The following is a 25,097-nucleotide window of genomic DNA, read 5'->3' as shown; positions in this document are numbered from 1 at the left end:
ATATATTTATATATACAAATATTATATATATATATTTATATATACATATATATTATATATATATATATATATATATATATATATATATATATATATATAAAAACTTACCCTAAACTTCCCTCCCTTCACTTTGCACACATGTCCTCTGGTGTGTGCTAGACCTGCCCTGGGAAAAAGTTGCTGGTTGTCCGCCCTATTTATGATTCTCATAATCTTGTGGAACTTCATTGTCTCCTCTCACCCTTCTATGCTCTAAAGAGAAAAGTCTCAGCTCAACTAACCTTTCCTCAGAAAACATTTCCCAATCTAGGCAGCATCCTGGTAAATCTCCTCTGCACCCTCTCCAGATCTTCCATATCCTTCCTATAATGAAATGACCAGAACTGAACACAATAATCTAAGTGTAGTCTCATCAGAGATTTGTAGGGTTGCAACATGACCTTTTGGCTCCTGAATATAATCCCCCATTAATGAAGCCCAGCATCCCATAGGCCTTCTTAACTATCCCATCAACCTGTGTGGAGACCTTGAGGGATGTGTGAATAATCTGTTCATCCACACTCCTAAATAACTAACCATTAACTAACCATTAACCCTATACTCAGCTTTCTGGTTTGACTTTCCAAACTGCATTACCTCACACTTATCCCGATTGAACTCTATTACTTTTCCATCCAACTCTATATCCTTTTGTAACTTACAACAACCTTCAGCACCATCCACAACTCCTCCTACTTTCGTGTCACCTACAAACATGTAGAACCATCCCTTTGCCTGTTTATCCAGGTCATTTATAAAGATCCCAAAGAGAAAGGGCCCAGAATAGATCCTTGTGGAACTCCACTAGTCACCGATCACCAAGCAGAATACTTTCCTTCCACTAATACTCTCTGCTTTCTACATGCAAGCCAATTTTTAATCCACACAGCCAAGGTTGCATGGATCTCAAGTCTTGCTGAACAGGTCTTTCATGGGGGATCTTGTCAAGTGCCTGACTAAAATGTTATCTCCTCAAAAAGCTCAATTAGACTCGAGAGACACAGCCTTCCCTTTACAAAGCCATGCTGACTATCTCTGAGTAGTGAATGAGTATGTTAAACAAGGAACGGTCTCTGAAGGAGCTAGGAACCAACTCCATTCATCCTTTGGCAAGACTCTTTTGCCACACCTGCTGATATTTTCTGGCTTGAACTCTTGGCTAGATGTGAATTGTTATTTTATAAACTCCTGTGCCTTTATGATGTGGGAAGTGCAGATGTCTGCGGGAAATCATTTACACTCTGAAATTATATTTTCAGCTTTAGCGTCATGGATTTATTTATGTGTTAGAATTGTTCTGACCTCAAGCATCTCAATATCACTTGGCTTAGGCCCATTATAAGTAGCTCAGGGTCAGTAATGAACATAATCTTCTTGAAAAGGAAGTTGTTCCTATTCTGCCCCCTAACTAATGTGTTATCATTTCCCACAAAAGTCCTTCTATTTAAATGAGTAGCATTTACTCACATGAAAACATCTTTACAAGATCCAGATGAAAAATTGCTGTAGTTATTGATTTTTCTTCATTTATGCTCCCAAATTACTTCCAACACTCCAGGGGATGGAATAATGTTTGGAGAATGGCTGTGTGCAATTAAAAATAACCTGCTTGCTCACAAACATGGAGCTACTCCTGAGTCGAAACAAAAATTTGGGGGCTAATATGAGTATTCTTTTTGAAATTAAGGACCCAGTTTATTTTGTGTTCCTTCCAGCTCACAATTTTCCTCCTCAGGCTCTCTTATTCCTGATCCATAGCCTTCATCTTCCACCCCCCCCCCCCCCCAACATACCCCATACAACTTCAGGGATTCATCTTAGTCTGTGGGACATATTGTACATGACAAATGCAGAATCTCAAAATCACACGGTCATTGGAAAAACTTTCAGCCCATTGAGTTGCAGCAGCTACTGAAGGAAAGATCTGGTCAGACACATTCTTGCTCCCTTTGCCCTGCACGTTATTTTCGATCAGCTACATTTCCAATAGTGCTTTGGAAGCTCCAACTGACTGTTTACACCCCACTGCAGTTCCAGATCATAACCACTTACTGAATAAAGAAATCCTTTTCTTTCTCCTGATATCTTTTGCTCATTGCTTTGAATCTGTGTCTCCTTTGTTTCAAATGACTTGAAAGGAGACTGTTTCCCACTATTTATTGTATTCCAGAACTTCTCAATCAAACTTATTCTTAACTTGCTTGCTTCAAAGAAAGGCAATTCTGTTTCCCTGATCTGGCCTTGTGGCCCAAATCGCTCCCCACACCCACACCACCCCCCCCTTCCCGCCCGCACTGAAATTCTGATATTTATTGTCCATCCTCTCCAGGATCTTCTCATCTATCCTGAAGTGTAGTGATTGGAACTCAATAGAATTATCTGGTTGTGGCTGAATCAGTGCTTCATGAGGTTTTGGCCTCCCTCTTTTGCAGCTGTTCTTTATTTCATGGATGCTAGAATCCCATATGTTCATGGACCTGTTTTGCAATGTGCTCTGCCACTCAAAGATGTTCTATACATTGGTCCTGTCTGTTCCTCCACAATTTGCGAAATTGCCCCATTTAATCCACTCCTTGTTTTTTCTTTTAACTTGTCATGTTTCTCTTTGTTCCCTCCTATAATCCGGCTAGATAATTGCTTCAAGTTCGGTGTCATGTTCAAATATTGACATTCAACCCTGTGCATCCATATACTTAATGTATATGTAGACAGCCATTCCCATCGGCTGCTCAGCACCTACTGCAATTGCGTTGCAGCCACCATATTCGCCAGAGTGATACCGCATATGCACGAGGCCCTGCAAGGTGAGAACGGAGCTTGGCTGATACCAGACGCCATTACACAAAGCTCCCATTGTAGAGAGTGTTGTTTGAATTTAGTAGTAGAATGTTGATTAAGGTTACCACTTGTGTTGTCTGTTTATGTGGAGTATTAATAAACAATAAACATATAAAACAAATGCGTTATATAAGATGGCTTTTAAACATCCTCTGGTCTGAATAATCATTAACATGAATCTCTGCAGCCAGTGGAGATGTAAAGGCTGCAGAGTGGAATGATGTTGAAAGGACTCATGAGCTATATTTATCATGTGTCTCTCAGTTCAATTCCAAACTAAACCTAAATGTGAGAGGAAATTGGAGAATTTCTGAAGAAATGTTAAAGTATTTGGCTGGTCTCATTAACCAGACTAGTGTAAGCCATGATCATCTTACTTAGCAGTGTTATCATAAATTAGAAATTTCACACTTGTTGGACGATTTCTCGGGGCACTGAGAATTTTGCAACCTTGAGCCACAGCATCTGTTCGCTCACAAGAGCCTGATCCAACATTGGCTCGATGTTCACTGCAAGATTCAATGTGATGTAAGAGGTACAGTAAAATTCCCAGTTTCCTGAATTCAAGCAACTGGCATTCCCAAGCAACTGGCCAAAATTTGTTTTAATAGGAAATAGATGAAATAAGAATAAATAAAAATGTTCATGAAAGTTCAAAATTGTAAAATAAATATTCTCTGAAGCAACACACAATGCCTTGGTGAAGATGGAGCAAATGTTCAGCCAGCGGAGCGCCCCGACCATGTCCTGCCAGCAGCAGCTGTGTGAATAAAGTTGTGTTTGAATAAAATGGCGACGCTCAGGATGAAGAGCCGACCGATGCCGCTGGGGTGACTCTCCCTATGTCTGCCCAGTAAGATCCTTTATTAGTGTATTATTAACCATATTAGTAAGGCTTTAGCTGTAAAATTTGAAGGGTTCATTATGATGGTGGCAGTTAGTGTAGCAGTTAGTGTAACGCTGTTATAGCACCAGTGACTGGGGTTCAAATTTTAATAAGTTACAGGAATTCCTGATAAAAGTGAACTTTAAATAATGAAGGACTACAATACTGATTTTTTTTTTCAAATTATTTTACATTTTATACTGTCTTTTGTATTTTGTGTATTAATTAGGTATTGTAAGAGTGTGTCTCGGACAATTGGAATATTTGCATATCCGGCATCCAAAGTCCTCGTAGGTGCTGGATTTCAAGGATTTTACTGTAAATCATAAACCAGTAAAATTTCCTTCCTGAATACAAGGTAAGATCCAGCCCCTGTAAATTTGTTGTATTATTTATTCAGCATTTCATTGAATGTATTGACAATACAACAACTTTTATCCACTCTTCATTTTCCAAAATAACTGGAGGTGCATTTCCTTTTGCAGCTGAGACTTTTTAAGCTGCTGTTTGGTTCCAGTCAGGCAGAACATTGTTTAAATTACTTGGCTCCTGTTTGGCTGCAACAAAGAGAAGTCAGAACCAATGCAGGCACACAGGGAAAAAAAAATCAAACTTTGGATGTGTCGTGGGACCTCCTCATCTTTGAACAATTAAATTGCGGTCAAGTGGATTGACAAAAAGGCTCAACAATCCTTCTCAGCAAACCAGGTTAGGCATCACCGTAGGTTTGTGCTCAATGCAGTGTCAGATCCAAGTGCCAGGGAAGTGTTTTATTCTTCTCCTTGCAGTGAGCCTGAGTTAGTAGGGGCCCAATGCCATTCTCGAGCTGCTCTGACAGCCGATGCCAACATAATATAGATACATACAATTGTGATATAGAATCTTGAACATTTTCTCTTTCGATAGATGCTGCCTCAAAATGCATTTTCAGCATTTTCAGTTTTTAGTTCTGATTTTCATTATCTGCAAATTTTGCATTTTCTTGTAATACAAATGCATTTTTATTCCCAATTACTGGACAGCCCTTTCTCATTGTCCCCAAATCTAGAAATCTTACATTTGTCAGCAGTTCCTGTGTCTGTCATTCTTTGGTTGTTCCCTTGTGCTACCTCTCAGCCGAAATCTGGATCTGGGCAATCTGTGTGATTGTTTAAGAATGCGTCTTTTCTACTATTTAAAAAAAAAACTTTGGGACAAAGTAATTCATTTGAAAAGTGTCTGAGAATAGAAACCCCAGACATTCATAATTAATGTTCTGTTGTGAGCCCAGAGGACCCGAAAACCCAGCAGCAATAGAAATTCACCAAGACAAATGGTTACTTAAACAAAACATTACTATTATCTTAACTTAACCTAACTTAACCCCCTTTTAATTCTCAGTGCACATGTATATAATTCACTTCTCCAAGTTCACTGGTATCTGGCAAATCTTCTACTGTGCATAGAATTTAACATTTATGAATTTTCACCAAGCTCTGGTGCTTAAAGGTAAATGGTTACCACTCAGGAAGGTTCTTGTTGGTTTCAGAGAGATATTTGGTGCTCGTTGGATGCACACAAACGGATTTCCTTTAGTCAGTCACTTTATTGTCTTGCCAAAGAAACTTGCCCCATCATGGGTTTTCTAAATGATAACCTCTTCTTTCAGGAGAAACACTCTAGCCAGCCATTTCTCTTGTAAGGACTACAAGGGGTTTGAACAGGCTGAACTCAGAACTCACACCCATCTTCAAAATGGGGTTTTCAACAAGTCTGCCAGTTTGCCATGCTGCAGCCTCAAAAGCGACTGCAGAACTGACTTCTCTCCTCTCCAAGAGAAGAATCCTGTTTCTCTCTCTCACTCTCTGTCTGTCTCTCTCTCTCTCTCTCTCTCTCTCTCTTTCTCTTTCTCTCTTTCTCTCTCTCTCTTTCTCTCTCTCTCTTTCTCTCTCTCTCTTCTCTCTCTCTCTTTCTCTCTCTCTCTTTCTCTCTCTCTCTTTCTCTCTCTCTCTTTCTCTCTCTCTCTTTCTCTCTCTCTCTTTCTCTCTCTCTCTTTCTCTCTCTCTCTCTCTCTTCTCTCTCTTCTCTCTCTCTCTCTCTGCTTGTAAAAACCAGAACCCTTCCCAAGGCTCCAAACCCAATCCTTGAAAGATCTTTATCAGCATTTGAGCCCAGACTTTTCCATTTGCACTTGCTTTTGAAATTCTTTCCAAAAGCAGTTCCATTGTCTTTTGCAAAGTCATGGAGCCTGAATGTCTAGCTTCAGCAGAGCTCTTGCATTTTAAATGCGACGTGGTGTAAGTATCTGTTTGTGAAGTGACCTACACTAAAGCCCGACAATCTCCCTTTTAAAGACAGGTTATATTACATATTCTATTACATATAAATATAATATAACCTGTAACATTTCTGAGGGATAAATCTGAGCGCACGAATTATTGCTTGCATCAGTGGTTTAAAATAACCATCGCCTTGCACGTGGCCAGTGCATTGGAGAATGATTTTTGATCATAGTTTGCAAACCATATCTTTTGAGTGGCTTCCTGCTGCAGGTCAGTAACTTGCGCCCTGTAAACAGTGCTGTTTGTTAAGAATGCAGTCCTTTTAATTTCAAAACTTATTACTGCTTTTAGTTTACATTTGGAATGAGTTTTTTAAAAAAGACTGGTCCTCCTTTTTATAAATGCCAGTTGTATGCATCATTCCTGGAAGAAGTCCTATTTCTAACAATTCTTGAAGGATTGATTCTTCTCTCCTCTATGGGGATTTAGTGTGTTGTGCTGTACAGAGAATAGTTAATTATGTAAATGTTTTGTAAAATATATTATTCTACTCAGCTCGTCAAAGAGGAACATTACAGCTTGTTTTAGAATTGCAAAAGGCATTGGGTTTTTCATTCCTCCTCTCCACCAATCCTCCTCCTCCCTCTACCTTCTGTCTGACCTTTGCATTGGGAGTAATGGTTGAATTACAGCTCAGATAGTATGCGATGTTGGTCTAAGATTATTAGCAAACACAGGCAGCTGTTGAAGAGGAATATGAATGGGAAATGTCATCATAAGTGCCAACCACTTTGCAGGAACGTAATGTACATCCTGGCCGAAGCCCTGGAGATTCATCAAGGCTCGGTTCACGTCCACAGGCTCAACAATGCCCTTTTCCTGCTCACTCCAATGCTCGTTTGTAATTGGAAATATTTCCAGAATAAACAGTGGGGAGGAAGTTCATAAAGGGATTTTCTGACTCGGCTGAAGCAGCAACAGTACGCATAGTATTTAAAGCATAATCTGCCATATGTGACTAAGAATATACGTGACACCTTTTTTGAAAGGGAACAAGACAGAATGTAGAAAAAGACCAAAATCTCCTTTTAAAACTGAGGCCCTCATTAATGACGATCTTTCCCTAAGTAGTCCATTTCCAAGGTCTGTAATTTCTTCCCAAAGCCTCTCCACCTCCGGCTTTTCATTTAAATATGCTCAATAAAAGGTATCACCTTGACCAAGCTTTCAAACCTCCTGATAGTGTGTAATAGAGTTGCTGACCTTGACAGGCCCACCTGCCCAAATGCTCAGATTTTTAAAAAAAATATTTTTATTAATTTGCCACAAAAAAGAAAAAAAAAGCCATGGAATAATATACGGAAAATGTAGAAAAGTAATATACATTGTCCTTGAGTATAACAATCAAGTACTTTCAAATTAATTCAAAATTTCCATATATTGACAGTTACAATGAATAAAGAAATAAAAAAGTTAATGCATAAAACATCTAACTCCGATGAAAAGGAGATTTTAAAAAACCTGAGAAATGAGAGTTGCTGGTCAATCCATTCTGAGAGCAATTTCAGTGGAAAAGAGATTCTTCCTGAGAAAACACAACTCACTTGGAGAGGAAAAAATACAAACTAGAAGTGGTTCAATTTTGTTTATTAATTTGAGTCGAACGAAAATGTTGAATAAATGGTCGCCAGGTTTTTTCTAAGTTAAAGGTTGTTTCAAATGGCCAACTTCTAATTTAAAAAAAATCTAAGCATGGAGGAAAACCATTGAAGTAAAGTCAGTGGATTGCAATCTTTCCACGAGAGATCTAGCTCTCCTTGCCATCTCCATCGAGAAGGCTGCTATCGTTTGGGTTGAGGCAGGTGCAAAGCCCATTACTGTGGTCCCAAAAATAGCTTAAGTTTGGATGTAAATCTAGGTCCAACACTTCTAAATGCCCAGATTTTCAGCAGGTCGGGGCACATCTGTGGGAAGATAGCATCAGAACTGGGAAGGAGAGAAAACAACACATGAATCTGCAGAGTGGGTTGTGATGTGGCATGTCTTTGAAAGGGTAAAACTGGAGATCATGGGGACAAGCTATAAACAAGATTCTCTCATCAGTGTGTGAATGGTAGCATTAGTGAGTGAGAACCTAAGCAAAAGAACAAAGACAAAAGAATGTCAAGAGTCGCAAAATGTGGAGCAGGAAGATGTGCCCAGCAGGTCACCTTGGGACGTCCTCCACTCTCAGAAATAAAAAGCACAGGGGACAAAGGCAAAGAGGCAGAATTGCAAACGGATGACCAATATAAGGCAAGAAATCAAGTCCTTTGAAACTGCAGAACTGTTGTATTAAGACCAGGAGACTACAATGTCCCCACTTGGAAGATGAGGTACTGTTCCTCTGGCTTAGATTGGACTTAATTGCAACAGTGTAGGAAGCCACGGACCTCTGTCTTCGTCCAGTGCAGTGGAGGGGGGACGGAGTTTATACTGTTTCAAGTTTTCCCTTGATACATGTACAAATGTGGTATTGTATTTTCACTTTCATTTCTTTTTCTTCATTGTGCTATATTTGTTATAAAAACCAATAAAAAAAAAGGTTGAAAAAGAAAAGGAAGCCACGGACCACTCGCTCAGAGTTGGGGTGGAAATTAGAATTACAGCAGCAAGTGTAACAGGAAGCTCAGCCAAGCCCCTGGATTGAATTCAGTCACACGATTTCTGTCTGTATTGCTTGCCCATCTGGTGTAGCTGTCTCAGCTTATTTTTTATGTTCCTTTTCCTCTGCAGGTAGAGGATGGGCCCAACCTGACGTCCTCCTTATCTGCATTTAGCAACTCTCACATTCGTTTGTCCATGTTCTCTTCATCCTTGGTGCTCCCATTCACTCATTACCCTTTTTATATGGAGTGCCCTACGTTGCAGCTGGCTGAATGATGGGGAATAAAAAAGTGCGGACTTACCTTTGATGGAGTGGAACATTGGGAGCTGTCCTCCAGAGCTGAGGGAGGCAGAGTGAGTGGTGCAGTAGCACCACCTGTCGCCATGAGGTCAAGCATACGCACCAAGCAATGGCCGTCTTCATGACCCATAATCTCCTACGCAGCTGGAACCGCTCTGGGAAAATGCAGAGTGGTTCCAGCTGAGTGAGGGAATTATGGGTCATGAAGATGGCCATTCATCCCACATTAAAACAAAAAGAGGCTCACCCTGTCGGGCTCTGCCACACATTTGGGGGAGGGGTAACCCACTGGTTCCATTGGGGGAGGGGTAACCCACTGGTTCCACTTGGGGGAGGGGTAACCCACTGGTTCCACTTGGGGGAGGGGTAACCCACTGGTTCCACTTGGGGGAGGGGTAACCCACTGGTTCCACTTGGGGGAGGGGTAACCCACTGGTTCCACTTGGGGGAGGGGTAACCCACTGGTTCCACTTGGGGGAGGGGTAACCCACTGGTTCCACTTGGGGGAGGGGTAACCCACTGGTTCCACTTGGGGGAGGGGTAACCCACTGGTTCCACTTGGGGGAGGGGTAACCCACTGGTTCCACTTGGGGGAGGGGTAACCCACTGGTTCCACTTGGGGGAGGGGTAACCCACTGGTTCCATTTGGGGGAGGGGTACCCACTGGTTCCACTTGGGGGAGGGGTAACCCACTGGTTCCACTTGGGGGAGGGGTAACCCACATCCAGCCCAGCTCGGTGAAGGAGCGAGGGCGGAGGGGGAAACGGGAAGAGGACATTTGTGAGTGGCAGGAGGGAGCCCCAACCCCAGTACCAATCATCTTGGGAGCCTGAGTGATGGGCTGACAACGTCATTGTGACATCATCAGGCCAGGTCTGAGCTTCTGCCTTCAGCAGTAGTACCTTTATGGAGCGAAGCGAAGCGACTCGCCCACCTCTGGAACTACCCCTCTGGAAGAATCTGAGTCCGCATCCAGTATCTGCCGCCAGCGTTTCTATATAGGTAGGTGCAACGATGTAAAGGCGGAGAATATTTGCCTTTACCTTCACTTTTTTTAACTTCTATAAAATGGCCTATTGACAGATAACCTTGTTTCTGACATCCTCTTTGATGCCCTGATTTCACCCTATCACAGTCATCCTTCTCCCCACCCTCCCTGCAGGTTAACAACATTCTTTTCATCTTCTTCCTGCTTTGATGAACCGGAAACATTAAGTTGCTTTATCTTTATACACCAGTGGACTGACCTGAGTATCTCCAGCATTTTCTATTTTTGTGAAAACACAATGGTGCGAGGCTATTTACCTTTGCTCTATAAATGCTGACTTCCTGCACCATTGTGTTTTTACTTCAACACGGTGCCTGCAGACTTTCATGGTTTCATTTTAGATTTCCAGCACCTACAGTTCTTTGATTTTCTTCCATTAATGGACCTATAGAAAATGTGGTTTGTTGTTGAGGGCTCAGAGCTAAAGCACATGTGCTCTATGCAAACTATTGCCTGTCATCCACAATATCTCGATTGTATTGTTTGCTTAATGCCAGTGTTATCAAGAGCATATTAATCTCATGTTGAGAAGCTGGATAATGGATAAAATGCTCAATGGTAATTTGCGATCACACATTTCAACCAGTGGCAGTTGGCATATGAGAAAAGACACGATGTCATTATTCATGGTCAATAAGGAAGTGAACGTAGGAGGGAAAGATCACCATTTAGGGTGTTTTAGAATCAGCCCATGAATGAGACACATTACTAGTTGTAAATTACATCACCACATCACTGCCATTTGACTAATATAGTTCTATAAACTTCAGGTGTGAGCCACAAAGCTGTCTGTCACACAGATGCATGCTCCTGGTGAAAAGCTCCAATAAAGAGCACTGCATGTACTAGAATAAAAACTAAAGGCATATGTTCTCTGCGGGATATCATTGCCTGGTGTTCCTTCTGTTTCACTTGCAACAAGCAAAAATGTCAGCTTGTGAGGAAATCAGTGTAAATTTGTCAGGGTGCGTTGAATACCCATCTAATATGGAAAATGAGGAGTTTAAAGAAATGGCAAGTTTTCTGGGAGTGTTCACTTTGTGGCCGTCCCACCCCAGTGCTGTTCCTTGCCAAAGTCCAGACAAGCGTCGGTCTTAGAATGAACAGGCACCGTTGGTCTGATTCTGCTCCAGTAGAACCTGAGGCTAGATCCTCTGATCCCTCTCTCTGCATCTGACTCGCGAGATCCTTGTTGTTTGTTAAAGGATATCCAGGAAGAGTCGGTCACACAGATGCTCAAGTGGTGGAAGCTGCTGAATGAAACCCGTTTCTCAGAGAAATGCAAATCTTGAGTGAACAAAGAGAAGCTGCAGGAACTCAACTGGTCAGTCAGCATCCATGGATAGAAATGGTCAGTCAATGTTTTGGGGCGGGACTGTTTATTGAGACTGCACCTTGCAGTTTTGTGAAGTATTTACCCTTCTCTTTTCATCAATTTTCTGCCCTTTTGAGGCTGACCCTATCTGTGGAAAGGGTTAAGAACTTCAAATTCCCGGGTGACAACATCTCTGAAGATCTCTCCTAGGGAATTCCATGTTGATGCAATCACAAAGAAGCCTCACCAGCGGCTATACTGCGTGAGGAGGTTGAGGAAATTCGGTACATCACCAAAGACTCTTGCAAATTTCTACAGGTGTACCATGTAGACCAGTCTGACGGGTTGCACAGGACAGGAAAAGATAGAGAATTGTGAACTTGGCCAGAGCCATCAGTCTTCATTCCATCAAGGACATCTGCAAGAGTTGGTGTCTAAGAAAGCAGTTTCTATCATCAAAGACCCTCACAACCCAGGTCAAGCCTTCTTCAGAAAGGAGGTAAAGGAACCTGAAGATGAACATTTAATGATACAAAAAATAGCTTCCTCCCCTCTGCTGTCAGATTTCTGAATGAACAATGAACCACAGACACTACCTCACTTTCTCTTAGCACTGATTTATACATATTTAAGACAACATTGATATCAATATTTGGAGTGTGTTACTGTTGTAAAAACAACAAATGTTATGACATTCCATGACAATGAATTCTGATTCGGAGGGTCAGGGCTGAGTTGAGAAGCCTGACGTCCACACGTGCAGACTGTTAATTGTTACAGACAGGACATGTCTCTGATTTGAATCTTCAGAGCTGATCTTACTGAGGCCCATTCCAATTCCCCATCTAGCTCAGACATTAAATTGTCATTCCCTCCTTCTCCTTGGTAAAAATTCTTAGCCACAAAATACAACAGAATAAATGGATGTGAGTAAGTTGGTGTACTGGTCAGTAGTCATTTGGACTTGGGTTTAAGACCAGCAAGAGACAAGACTGCTTTCGGGAGGAAGTATAAAGATCATGAGAGCCAACAAAAGCAATTTTGATACATGAGAGTATCCTGTCTGGCTGCATTACTGTCTGGTACGGAGGTGTCAACGCTCATGATGGGGAAACATCACAGGCACCAGTCTTCACTCCATCGAAGACATCTACAAGAGGCGGTGCCTTAAGAAAGCAGCCTCTATCCTCAAAGACCCCCACCACCCAGGCCATGCCCTCTTCACTCTGCTACATCAGGGAAAAAAGGTACAGGAGCCTGAAGACAAGCACTCAGCGGCACAAGGGCAGCTTCTTCCCCGCTGCTATCGGATTCCTGAATAAACAATGAACCACAGACACTGCCTCTCTTTCTCTTTCTCTTTTACTTGCACTATTTTCTTTATTTTTAAATATGGTTTGTAGAAATGTTTTCACTGTGATACTGCTGCAAAACAACAAATTTCACAGCACCTTATGGTTGTTCCGAAAGCCTGACGGTTCAGCATCTGGCTTTCCTTTTGCTCCCTTTAAACTCAGCAGTGCCCTGGTTCCCAAAACTCCCATGAAACAGATTGTTTCTTGGTCTTCCTTTAAACTTTTTGTGTTCTTTGGACACTTTATTTTACAATTGTGCAACATCAAAAAAAATCTGAATGAACTATTGTGTATTGGAATAGCATCCCAATATTCTGGCACCACCAAAATCTCAAACATGTCAGACAAACAAGAGTTTTCTGTAGTCCTCTGGGTGGCTTCTCAGGCCACCCCCCTGTGGCATAGCAACTCAGAATCAGAATTCATCATCATGAAATTTGCTGTTTTGAAGCAGCGTCAGAGTGTAAACAGTTTTTATAAACCACCTTACAAAATAAATAAAAATAGCGCAAGAGAAAGAAAATGCCGAAGTGAGGCAGTGTCTGGTTCGTCGTTCATTCAGGAATCTGATGATGGAGGGGAAGAAGCTGTCCTTGTGCTGCTGAGTGCTTGTCTTCAGGCTCCTATACCTTTCTCCCCTGATGGTAGCAGAGTGAAGAAGGCATGGCCTGGGTGGTGGAGGTCCTTGAGGATAGAGGCTGCTTTATTAAGGCACCGCTTCTTGTAGATGTCCTCAATGGAATGTTTGCACTTTAATGGGGGGGGGGGGGGGGCAGTGCTAATTTTGTAGGTGCTGGAGCTCACCAAAAACAGCAACAAGGTGGTGCCAGAGCTTCCCCCTGAGATACTGGAGCAGTGTTCCACTGCACCCCTGATTATGCTGCAAAACCCTGAATTTTATTACTTATTCTTGACAATATATTCTGATATTGAGTGAAGACTGGTGCCTGTGATGTCGCGGGCCGAGCTCACAACCCTCTGGAGCTTTCTCTTGTCCTGAGCGTTGGCACCTCTGTACCAGACAGTGATCCCTTCCGACAGAATGCTCTTCACCTGTAGAAGTTTCCGAGAGTCTCCAGTGACAATTTTGTGGGGGAAAATGAGCAAACTGGGGACACCAGCATTTCCCTTGTCAACCTAAAGCTCAACATTTCCAACACGCCACATCAAAAGATGCATGCCTTTGACCGCTCTCTGCAACCGTTCTCCGTTCCAAGCTTGTCCTGGCCTATGGTCCTGCGTCACCCTCTGCTGCAAATGATGAGACGAGAAGAAAAAAGAAGCTGCTTTACTTCATGCACCAAAGATCACAAGTTTCAACAGTCCTTGAATTCTGTACCCCTATAGATATTTCTCCCTCACTGCTTCCCTTTGACCCCTTTTCTCCACAGTCCCCTTGGTACATGTTGACTATCCTTTCTGATCTTCTCGTATCTGTCACCGAAATGACCCATCCTCTGTTTTCTGCTGCCCTAACTCATTCCAAACTATTCTCCACTGAAGTGCCAGCAGTCCACTCCCTGCGGGCCAAAACTGCTGACAAGATCAGTGCTAGTGTTGTTCATTGGTTTGACTTCTGTCTGGCAGTGCAGAATCTCAACTGCATATCCTATTTTTAACATTTAAGTTTTAAATTAATTTTATTCACAATATCAACAACAAGCTGTTAAACTAAAACATCTAATCCTGCGTTCCCACCAATTTAGGGAGATCTCCAGAATGTCATTCCAAGGATACCCTGCCATGGACATAACCTTGGAATGGACAGATGTGGGTGTAAGAATGGCCACTGTAGCAAGGCAGAGGAGCAGACCAATAATGATATCCAACAACTGACTCACCCATTAACCGCAGCAGGTCCCAAATCTGATTGTGTGTCAATTGTATCATGAATGGGGATTTATACATCATGCTCGAGCAAAAAAAAAAGCAGATTTATTTTCATCATAATGCTCACATTTTAGTGTTAAATTAAAAGTGCAGAGCTAATTTTTTAAGAGTGAATTTTTCTTCTGTCAGGAGACTCTCTTTACTTCGGAATGAAGTTAGCCCTGATTTTCAACTTGCTATCTGAAAAACTAACCTGTTCTGTCTGTAAGGAGTTTGTATGTTCTTCCCGTGTCTGCATGGGTTTTGTCCGGGGACACCCAGTTTCCTCCCACCCTTCAAAATGTCCAGAGGTTGTAGGTCAATTGGGTGTAATTGGGCGGCATGGGCTCGTGGGCCGGAAGGGCCCGTTACTGTGCTGCATGTCTAAATTTTAAAATGTTAAAGCAAAATTGCTTTGCACAACATCGCAACCGCAATGCAACTGGGTTTATGCACTCAGTTGGTGGAACCACAGAAGCATATTATCAAACAATAATACTGTAAGGATTTTGGCACCCATATTGAAGGGTTTATTGCAATTCTGACATTATACAGAAGCAAACCAAATTAAGTGCATGTCAAACAAGTCCAGGACAATGAAGAATAAAAAGCTGGAAATCAGCACACAGCTGAATCTTACTGTCAGACGAATTAGATTGTGGAGGGATTTACAATTGCTGGTACAATACAAATTTAAAATTATCGACTACATTCACTTCCCCTCAGGTAATCTTTAATGGCCTTTTTCTTAATTCACCAACTTTGTTTCTCAATTTGCCCCCCCCCCAATCAGGCAATATCATTTAGCTGCATTTAAATATGTAATTAGTACACAAGTTTGTTTCTTGCTTCCTAAAAGAAGACAAGTTCTCCCCCATTTGAACCTGACGAAGGAATTAGAGCATTCTGCGAGCCAGCGTCTGTTTTATGATTAATCATCTCAAGGAGAAATTGCCTGCGTCAAAATAGATTTTTCTTTTTCAGAGGAAAAAAAAGGAGCCGAGAGGTTTCTAATTTAATGTAACCATTAGAGTCTCAGCATGAAGGTTCCTCCATTAGCAAGCAGTATGACAAATGGAGGGTAATGAAGCTAATACTAGGCCCTGCCTTTACTCATTAATACCAAATATATTACAACTGTGAGTGTGTGTAGAGAGAAAAAAATAACAACGGGCAGTAATCGAGGAGGAAAAAAAACAGTGTATAAAAAATACAAGAAAGTAAATATTTAATTGAAAGACAGAAGAGACTCAGAAGTGAATTTATTTTGAGTAACAGCTGTAAATAATTTCTATAGTCGAAACAAAGTGCGCGTGGAAGGTGAAAGGTCAAAAAGTAGCTCCACAGATTTTTTTTTTAAAAAGCCAAGAGCTTTCTGGAATACAGCCCTGTTCTCTGAAATTCAAGCAATCGGCAATCCCAAGCAACTGGTAAATTTAAAAAAAAATTGAGGAAATAAACAATAATTAATTAATTGAAATGAATAAGAATAAATTTAAATAGAACTTTAAAATTGTCAGCTAAATGCTCTCTGGAGCAGCACACAACCCCTTGGTGAAGGTAGGAGCAAACGTTCAGCCAGTAGTCGTGCCCCACTCATGGCAGCTGTTCCAATAGAGTTTGACTAAAGCTGCGTTCGAATAAATTGGCGGCGTCCAGGATGAAGAGCTGGTTGATGCCGCTCACCGCTGGGGCGACTCTCCCAGAGTGTTTCCCATCCCTGCCTTGTAAGAGATTTTATCTTTATTAGTATTCTGTTAAGTACATTATAAAACTTTATCTGTAAACTTGGGGAGAGGGAGCTAATTATGGTTAGCACAACTCTGTTACAGCGCCAGCGGCTGGGGTTCGAATTTAAATGTTGTAAGTTACGGTAATTACCTGATTAAAGTGAACATTACATAATTGATGACGACGATGCTGATTTTTTTTCAAATTACTTTACATTTTACACTATTCTTTGTCTTTTAAACGGTTTATTCTTAATGCTAGTGCAATAGTTTGGAATTGTAAGAGTGTGTCTCAGGCAACTGGAAAATTTGCATTTCCAGCAGCCACAATCCCTGGATACTGTAGTTGAATTTCCAGGGATATAAGAACTTCAAAAACACAACTGCATCAGCACTGGGGAGAACCTGCCTATCCATCTTTTAATTAGTTTTTGTCATTTATGGTCTCACCATCAAACATCTTCACATCCCAACCTCACCCGACCTTGCCACCCTGCTCTTTTCGCCAGATAAAGTAGTATTGAAATTGGCCGAGGTTAAAGGTGAAATTGATGATTTGGTGGTCCAACAGAATTCCAAGTTGGCTCTTTCCATTCATACAGCCAGCCCATTTCCTCAAATGAGCCCACCCTTTGAACTGAACACCCAGACAGGATCTCATTCGGTTTCAAGGTGGTTACCGAATGATTAACTTGCCTAAAGAAATCTCTTGGTGCCTGCCACATTGACCACTTCCAGTGGGCTGATATCGCCTCAAACCGTGCATCTTGGCGCCTCACAGTTTGGCGGGCAGCAACCTCCTTTGAAGAAGACTGCAGAGCCCAGCTCACTGACAAAAGGCAAAGGAGGAAAAACCCAACACCCAACCCCAACCAACCAATTTTCCGCTGCAACCGTGTCTGCCTGTCCCGCATCGGACTTGTCAGCCACAAATGAGCCTGCAGCTGACGTGGACTTTTACCCCCTCCATAAATCTTCGTCCGCGAAGCCAAGCCAAAGAGAACTTGCAAATGGAAGATTTAAAACATTTCAAAATCCCAAAGGTCATTACCTGACCAACCAGGTCTGAGTATTTGATCATGTTATTGAGGACATTGGTGGAGATTACAGGAGTTATTATGTCATTATCCACCCAAATTCTTTCCTTTCCACTCCAGATGACCCCGTTTCCTCAGTGGAACTGAATGCAATGGTTGCTTCTCAATTATTGGACCTGGTAAGCTGCACACTTTTTAAAAATAAAATTTACTTTTTTTTTTCAATATTTTTATTAACATTGAAATTTCACATCCAAAAATACAGAGTACATAAAGATAAGGACTCTTATGAGGCAGGGATAGGGAGATATTTTGGGAGAGTGGCGAGTGGCATCGGCCAGCTCTTCAACCTAGGTGCCACCATTTTATTCAAACACAACTTTATTGAAACTTTATTTAAACAGCTGCTGCGGGTGGGGCACAACCGGGGTGCTCCCACCTTCACCAAATGGTTGTGTTGCTTTGGAGAACATTTACTTATTTAAATTTTATTCTTTCTTTTCCAATATTTTTATTAATATTGAAATTTCGCATCCAAAAATACAGAGTACATATGGATATGTGTTAAAATTCAAAAAGATGTATTATGCTTAAATCATATCATTTCATCCAAGGTTCCCCACATTTTAATCAAACATATTATATTGTATTGATATTTTATTATAAAAAAGGAAAATCTAAACCTACTGCCAAGAAAGAAAGTTTGGCCAGAAAAAAGGAAGACCGAATTCTTATCAGTGATAAATTATCTCATTAGTCAACACTTCTACCTTCAAAACAAATCAAAGATTATAAAAGTAACTCAAAAAGGGTCCCCACAGTGTTTGAACATTTGAATTCATATCGGAAATTGAGCATCTAATCTTCTCTAAATTTAAGCATGACATGATGTCACATAGCCATTGAGCATGAATAGATGGGATAACGTCCCTCCATCTCAGTAACACCACCTGCCTGGCCATAATAGCTAATGCATGCAGATCAGATGCCGTTAACGTTATGTCACTCTCTCCAACTATAACAAATAAAGCAGTTAGGGGATTTGGTTTAAAATTAACTTTAAAAAATGCAGAAAAAGTTTGGATTACTTTGTGCCAATATTTCTCAAGACTCTGACATCTCGAGAACATATGAAGCTATACACTCTTAGTATGTCCAGGCAGAGAACAGGGAGCACCCCACTGGGGACAATAAGCGAGACAATGTAGATTTGTCAGCATACTGGTCTGGAGATTCTCCAGCACCATGATGAATGTTGGATTTGCACCAGAAATCAGAATGTTGAGAACAAAGATCAGATTTCAGAAAACCCACCCCTTATGTTCCTTTCCCACTCTCACCAGCCCATCCAAGTTCTCTCTCCTTTTGTTCACCTTTTCCATCCCTCGCCTATCCCATCATCAAAATTTGGTTACCTTCCAGCCAAAATAACCCCCCCATCTCTCCTCCCAGCCTCTTTCTATCTGCCCATCATCCATACCTTTCTCCATGCGTTTCTCCCTTAGTTCACCTGTCATATTCCTTCTCTCTGATGGTTCCACCTGCCCATTATCCCTCTCTTACCCATCAGCCTCCATCTCTGCACTCCCCTCCCTCAAACAGGTCTATCTGCCTGCTCATCATCCACCCCTCACCCCTCCTTCTCACATCTATGTGCAGGCCATCTTCCCTCCATGTGCTCAGTCCTGATCCCAGTTCTTTCCAGCGAATGGGAGTTGGAACAGAGTGTGCAGGAGAGTGGGGAGAAGGTGAGAGATATAAGCAGTGTGACTATCCTTGTGAGTGGGCCAGAGGTTGAGACTTTGGCACAAAAGTCTTTGGCGAGAAAAGGTGGAGACTAAGGTAAGACTCTGGTGGTCATACACTGAATCCACTGTATCCTGAGCTGTCTCCAGCCGTCTCGACTATGCCCTACCACTGGATCCAGATAGGCCGGGGTGAGAGGGTGAGGCTGACGACCTGTGCAACTCTCCCTCACTTTAATCCAAGTCAAGTGCAAGTCGTGACTTCAAGCCCAACACGCTGACTTTGAAGCCATGGTCATCTTTGACTCTGAAGGATGAACATGATGATGATTTATTTCTTGACCTTCTATTAGTGCTGAAGGGCAACGGGGTTGGTGGAGTGAGATGTGGAAATTCTGGGAGGTTTGCCTCTCCCTGATAGCTATATCTGCACGAGGGCCCTCGAGTTGCAGCTCCTTACATAGTGTGTTTGGGAACTGGAGCTTGAGCTCGATGACCTTCAGCTCACATGGGAGAATGAAAAGTTCCTAGATAAGAGCTCAGGGAGGCAGTCACACTGAAGCTAGAGAGGTAGCTGGCTGGGTGACTGTCAGGAGAACAAAAGCAAGCAGGCTGGTAGTGCAAGGTACCCCTGTGGCTGTCCTCCTCAATAGTAAATAGACCACGTTGGATCCTGTTTGGGGTTGGGGGGAATGAAGTACCAGGACAAAGCCACTGCGACCAGGTCTCTGGTACTGAGCCTAGCGCTGTGATTCAGAAGGAAGGAGAGAGTGGAAGAGAGTGACAGGGGATTCAATAGGTATTGCCAGGGGTGGTGGCAAAAAAAATAGGGACATTCAAAAGACTCATTCAGACAAATGGAAGCAAAAAAAATAGAGAGTTTGGGTATGAGGCAGGGAAAGTTTATATTGTTAGGAAGTTTAGAGGTCGACACAAAATCATAGGCCTGTACTGTGCTGAAATGTTCTATCTCGACCCAAAATGTTAACCATCCCTTTCCCTCCACAAATGCCACTTGATCTGCTGAGTTCTTGTCTCAGCTTAAGTCTCTCGCTCTCCTCAAATCAGATGTAGATTTAGGATTAAGTGACAATTTAGGAGTCCTGCCATGATTGCCCCAACGGGATGAAACATGGACCTTCAACTCGAAGCCATAACTGGGTCAGGCAAGCTCACACTGAACTGCTGAAGGAGAGAATTTTCTTTTACGAATTATTTTCTACCTTTGAGATGTTCGGATTGAAACATCTGCACTGTGACTGATATGAACATTCATCAGTCGATCTTTAGGAGATATTGATGTTTGATGTAATGAGTTCTCACTGCACCAGGAAATAATAACTGTGGGACCTTGGGGTTTGAAAGAATGAGAAGTGGAGGGAACCAATGATTGTCCACGGCATTAGTCTGCAGCGAGGAAGGAAATAGAGACACAGGGAGTCAACCAGCTCTGTGCAACTTCAACCAGCTGAAGTGAAGGAATCTGTCCTAAGGTACATCTTAATAAATTCACTGTTCTTTCTTCCCAGTCGTCTTTTCTTTTCATCAGCTTGTTTCACCACTTGTAAGGTGGTATCAGCAAGCTTTTGAGCAGTGGGCAGACCAGAGGTGTTGGCGGGTCTCGCTCTCACCACAGACACTGTTCTGCTGTCTGGCTGTGTGTTTTGTCGTGTGGGCTCTGCATCAAGGTGGGTACCACTCTTTGTGGAGAGCAGAGAAGTTCATTCAATCAACCTGATTCCAATTTCCTGTCTTCGCCGCCAACTGTAGATTCTGACCACTTTGCAATTATGTTTCCTGAAACTCCCTCCTGAAGGACGTGGGTTAATGTGCCACCGTAAATGACCCCAAGTGAGCAGGTGAGTGGTAGAATCTAGGGGGGGTGGAAGAGAAGAGAGTATTGGAAGAATGAAATGCCATCAGCATTAGAGAGGGATTAGCATAATGATTTTCAATTATAACCGTGTGTCTACAACAACTTAAAGCAGAGAAGGCTGCAGTAGGAAGTATAATAAAACCCAATATTGTCATCTTGAATATTAATAGCTAATTCCTCTTTATAATTTTTCCAACAGTTCTCTGTTCCTCTTAATCTAATAATATTAATCCCTTATTATTACTTCCAGCCTCCAACACTGGGTAAGTACTATTCAGGAAGACCAAGAACAAAGATAAACTGAATCACATAATAAATTATTGTATATTAATGATTGTTTACAGACTTGCAAGGCCTGTGGAGAAATATTGTTGACAAATGAAAGTCTGTAGCGTGCAAATCACGCAATGGTGATTTGAGAGGATGTAATTTTCTGTATTGTATTTATTCTCGTGTTTGAATTTATTTTCCTCTTTAACTCTCCTGCAGGATAACGAGTTGGGTACAAATGTTCACAGCTCCCACCAAACAGACAACGTAATAAAAGCTCCGCAAAATGGCAGTTACTGTTATTGCAAAATGTGATTTACTCATTTCGTGGTGATTTTGTTGTATAGTGATTCAATCAGAGTGTTTTTCTGGGGAGGAAATGATAGCAAAGTGTTCTTGTTCCAGTTCTTGACTTGGGAATTGAAAAATAATAAAAGAATTCCCCAAACTATGAATAATGAGCATTTTCCATTATGGTCTTCGGGAAGTTTAGAAAAGACATTGCTAGAACCTGGTTATAATGGCAACATTTACCATTTGTTTCATTAACTTTAGGACCAGAGACAATAGAACAGTAAAGCTAAAACTTATAATAAAACACCACTGAGGGAAATTCTCCACATCTGTAGATATTCTGCCTTTTATTCAGTTAATGGAAAATGTATTATGCACAAAATCCAAATGTTGAGCTACTGATTGGAATCAGCAAAACAATAACCACCCTGGATCAGTGGTTTTCAATCTGCCCCCCTCAACTCTTATTTCACCTTAAGTAATCCCTCTGCCATCAGTGCTCTGGGATTAGTGAGGGATTACTTAAGGTGGGATGTGAGTGGGAAGGGAAGGCTGAGAATCACTGCTCTAGACCCAATTGTTACTGGAATATTTTGCTTGAGACAAATTGTCATTGGCCCATTTCCTTTGGAGATATGGAACCATGCACATAACAAGTCAATTAGGGATGATTAAAACAGTGGTTTTCAAACCTTTTTCTTTCCACTCACACGCCACCATCTCTGGAAACAAACTCTCAACAGACATCTTCTACACACCTACGGGCTCCCACAGCTACCTTAACTCCACCTCTTCACACCCTTCCCCCTGTAAGGATTCCATTCCTTTCCATGTTGGTCTCCATCGCATCTGTTCCCAGGATGAGGTCTTCCAAGCCAGATCAAACAATGTGGCTTTTCCTCTACCACCATCAATTCATCCCTCATCCGTATATACTGTATTACCCACACCTCTGCCCTGGCACCTCTGCTCCCACGTGCGTCAAGGACAAGATTCCCCTTGTCCTCACCTACCACCCCACCAGCCTCTGTGTCCAACGTATCCTCTTCCACCAATTCCTACTCGATCTCACCAGACATGTTGCTTTTCCTCCTCTCTCTACCTCCTACTTGGACCGCTCCCTCCATGACACCCTTGTCCACTCCTCCCTTGCCACCAATTGTCCCCTTGGCACCTGCCCATTATGACCACAGTAGATGCTCCACCTGCACCCATACCTCCTCCCTCACCACCATTCGGACCTCAAAACAATGTTTCCAAGTGAAGCAATGCTTTATTTGTGAATCTGCAAGGGTCATCTACTGCATCTCGTTATCATCTCCTTTACATCGGAGAAACTGGGTGCAGACTGGGAGATTGCTTGGTGGAGCATCTCTTCTCTGTCCACCACAATAGCACGGATCTCCCAGTGGCCACCCAGTTCAATTCGCTATCCTTTTCCCTTGCTGACATGTCTGTCCATTGTCTCATGCACTGCCAGACTAAGACAACCTGCAAATTGGAGGAACAACACTTCATCTTCCGTCTGGGCACCCACCAACCAGATGGCATTAACAACAACTTCTCTGGCTTCCATTAAAATCCCCCCTCCATAATCTTCGACCGCTTGTCTCTTTTCCCTTCTCTCTCTCTCTCTCTCTCTCTCTTTTCCTTTTTCCCCATCTCCTTTCAGAGCCAATTTCTCCCCTCTCATTCTTTCCCCATTCTCACCCAGTCTTTATTCAGATGCTTGCCTGCTTTTTGCTTATACCTTTAAGAAGGGCTCAGGCCCAAAGCATCAGTAATGTACCTTTAACTTTTATGGACTCTCTGAGACTGGCTGAGTTCCTTCCTCCTGCATTTCTGTGTTTTTACTATAATCACAGCATTTGCAGATTTCCATGTTTCACTTTGATGTTTGAGTCGTGTCTTTCTAGGTGTGCCCAGATTAAATAGTTCTGACTGCCAATGGGAAAGGTATACCTGAAATTTCTGAGCAGCGGGTACATGTGTGCTTTCCTTCTTTTCTTGCCATTGCCCTGGCTAAGGAAGCTTATTACAGCTGAACTGAATCACTTCACCACAGGGCTCTCCCAAACTCCTGGGGCTGATTATATTGGAATTGCATTGAACACAATGCCGCAATGTGTACAAGAGCTAATTGAAGCCCTCATGGTGCATTCTTCTATGCTTCATTCACTTTTCAAAGGCGATCAATAGATAGGGAAGTTTTATGTGGATTGCTTGCAGATTGTGGCATGGGTACTATCTGAGTAAAAGAGCAGTGATTGCAATCGTATCAGTTTCAATGTGTCAGTGATGTGTTGGTGACATTGCTCACTGCAAAATATTGAGGAACTCCATTGGTCATTCCTGTTTGCCAGCAGTGAATGGGGGCAATGGGATGAACTGTCCTGAATCAGGGGTCAGTATATGAAGTTGCTACCAATAAATGGTGCTCACCTGCACTGATTGTTCGGGAGAGGAAGGCCAACTTGAGCTGACACCCTGCCCTCCGTACTGATGTGTCCGAGAGGCCTCTCTACTCTTTCCCACTATTCAAGGTTTTAAAAACTTTTTAAAATGTTTCTGATTGCACTGGACATCGAAGATTTTGCTTCCTGAAAACTTCTGGGTATGGATTTTGGGCTGCTGATCACGAAAATGACCTTAAACCTTTCTTATCACGTTTTCTTGAGAAAAATTATCTTTGTGCTTTTTCTCATATTTTAAGTCTACTTTTGGCATTCAAAACCACGAAGTGCAACATGTCGTTGAAAATTCAATTTTAGCATTCACACTTGGACGTCTTCCCTGCTGATCTTGGTCCAGTCAGTGACGAACATTGTGAAAGGTTTCACTGGGAACATTATGACCATGGAGAAGCAGTATCAAGGCAACTGGAATCCATCGATGCTGGTCGACTATTGTTGGACACTAACATGAGGCATCAGATGCTGAGTACAAATGAAAATCAGTGGCAAAACATTGTTAGGTCAGTTGAACTATCATAATGAGTCAGCGTCATTATGCGATTAAACATGCTAAATTCAATAAAAGTTAATTTAATTTTTCTCCAACTTCCTATGTGATACAGAAAATTTGAAATTAACTTCATGTTCAATGTGAAATAATCCCCATTTTATTTTTCAAAAAGCAAACCTTTGGGGGGGGGGGGGGGGGGAATTGTTGTCCAGTGTAATCTGCGACAAATATAAAAACTTTTGAAATAGATATAAATAATTTTTGTTAATAAATAGTAAGAGAAATAATGTAAGCATAAAATCCAGGACAAGAGGACACAGACTTAGTTAGAAAGTACTCATTTTAAACAGAGATGAGAAATTTCTTGCCACATACAGCTGTGGAGACCCAATCATTGGGAGCTTAGGGAGAAGATTGGAGATATATAATTAGTCAGGATATCAGGGGATATGGGGAAAAGGCCGAAATATGGAATTGGATGTGAGAGCGGTTTAGCTTATGGTGGAGTGGCGGAGCAGACTCGATGGGCTGAATGGCTTACTTCTGTTCCTTTATTTTGTGATCTTCTGAACTAAGTCACTCACCTTTGCTTATTCCTTGAGCCCTTCCAGATGAATGCAGTC

At 42.0% G+C, this 25,097-nt stretch overlaps 1 protein-coding gene across 18 annotated transcripts in view; it reads left to right on the top strand.

Moving 5' to 3' along the window:
- The window catches only part of bahcc1b (BAH domain and coiled-coil containing 1b), a 421,144-nt gene that overhangs the window by 343,836 nt on the left and 52,211 nt on the right, over positions 1-25,097 (top strand). For 5 of the 18 annotated variants that reach the window (XM_069930131.1, XM_069930145.1, XM_069930132.1 and 2 more), the window contains 4 exons: positions 3,993-4,121; positions 17,446-17,504; positions 20,402-20,563; positions 21,436-21,531. The gene's annotated coding sequence lies outside the window, so the exon portion shown is untranslated. Of the gene's footprint in view, positions 1-3,992; positions 4,122-4,248; positions 4,472-8,799; positions 8,992-9,836; positions 9,974-11,224; positions 11,371-17,445; positions 17,505-20,401; positions 20,564-20,840; positions 20,930-21,435; positions 21,532-25,097 lie in introns of those variants that run through there. The other 13 variants (XM_069930134.1, XM_069930135.1, XM_069930133.1 and 10 more) reach the window with 12 other exon arrangements.

This window comes from Narcine bancroftii, chromosome 3 (assembly GCF_036971445.1).
Source record: "Narcine bancroftii isolate sNarBan1 chromosome 3, sNarBan1.hap1, whole genome shotgun sequence".
Classification (NCBI taxonomy): Eukaryota; Metazoa; Chordata; class Chondrichthyes; order Torpediniformes; family Narcinidae; genus Narcine; species Narcine bancroftii.
The sequence above is the reverse complement of the archived record's forward strand: the minus strand, read 5'-3'. Positions and strand labels throughout refer to the sequence as shown.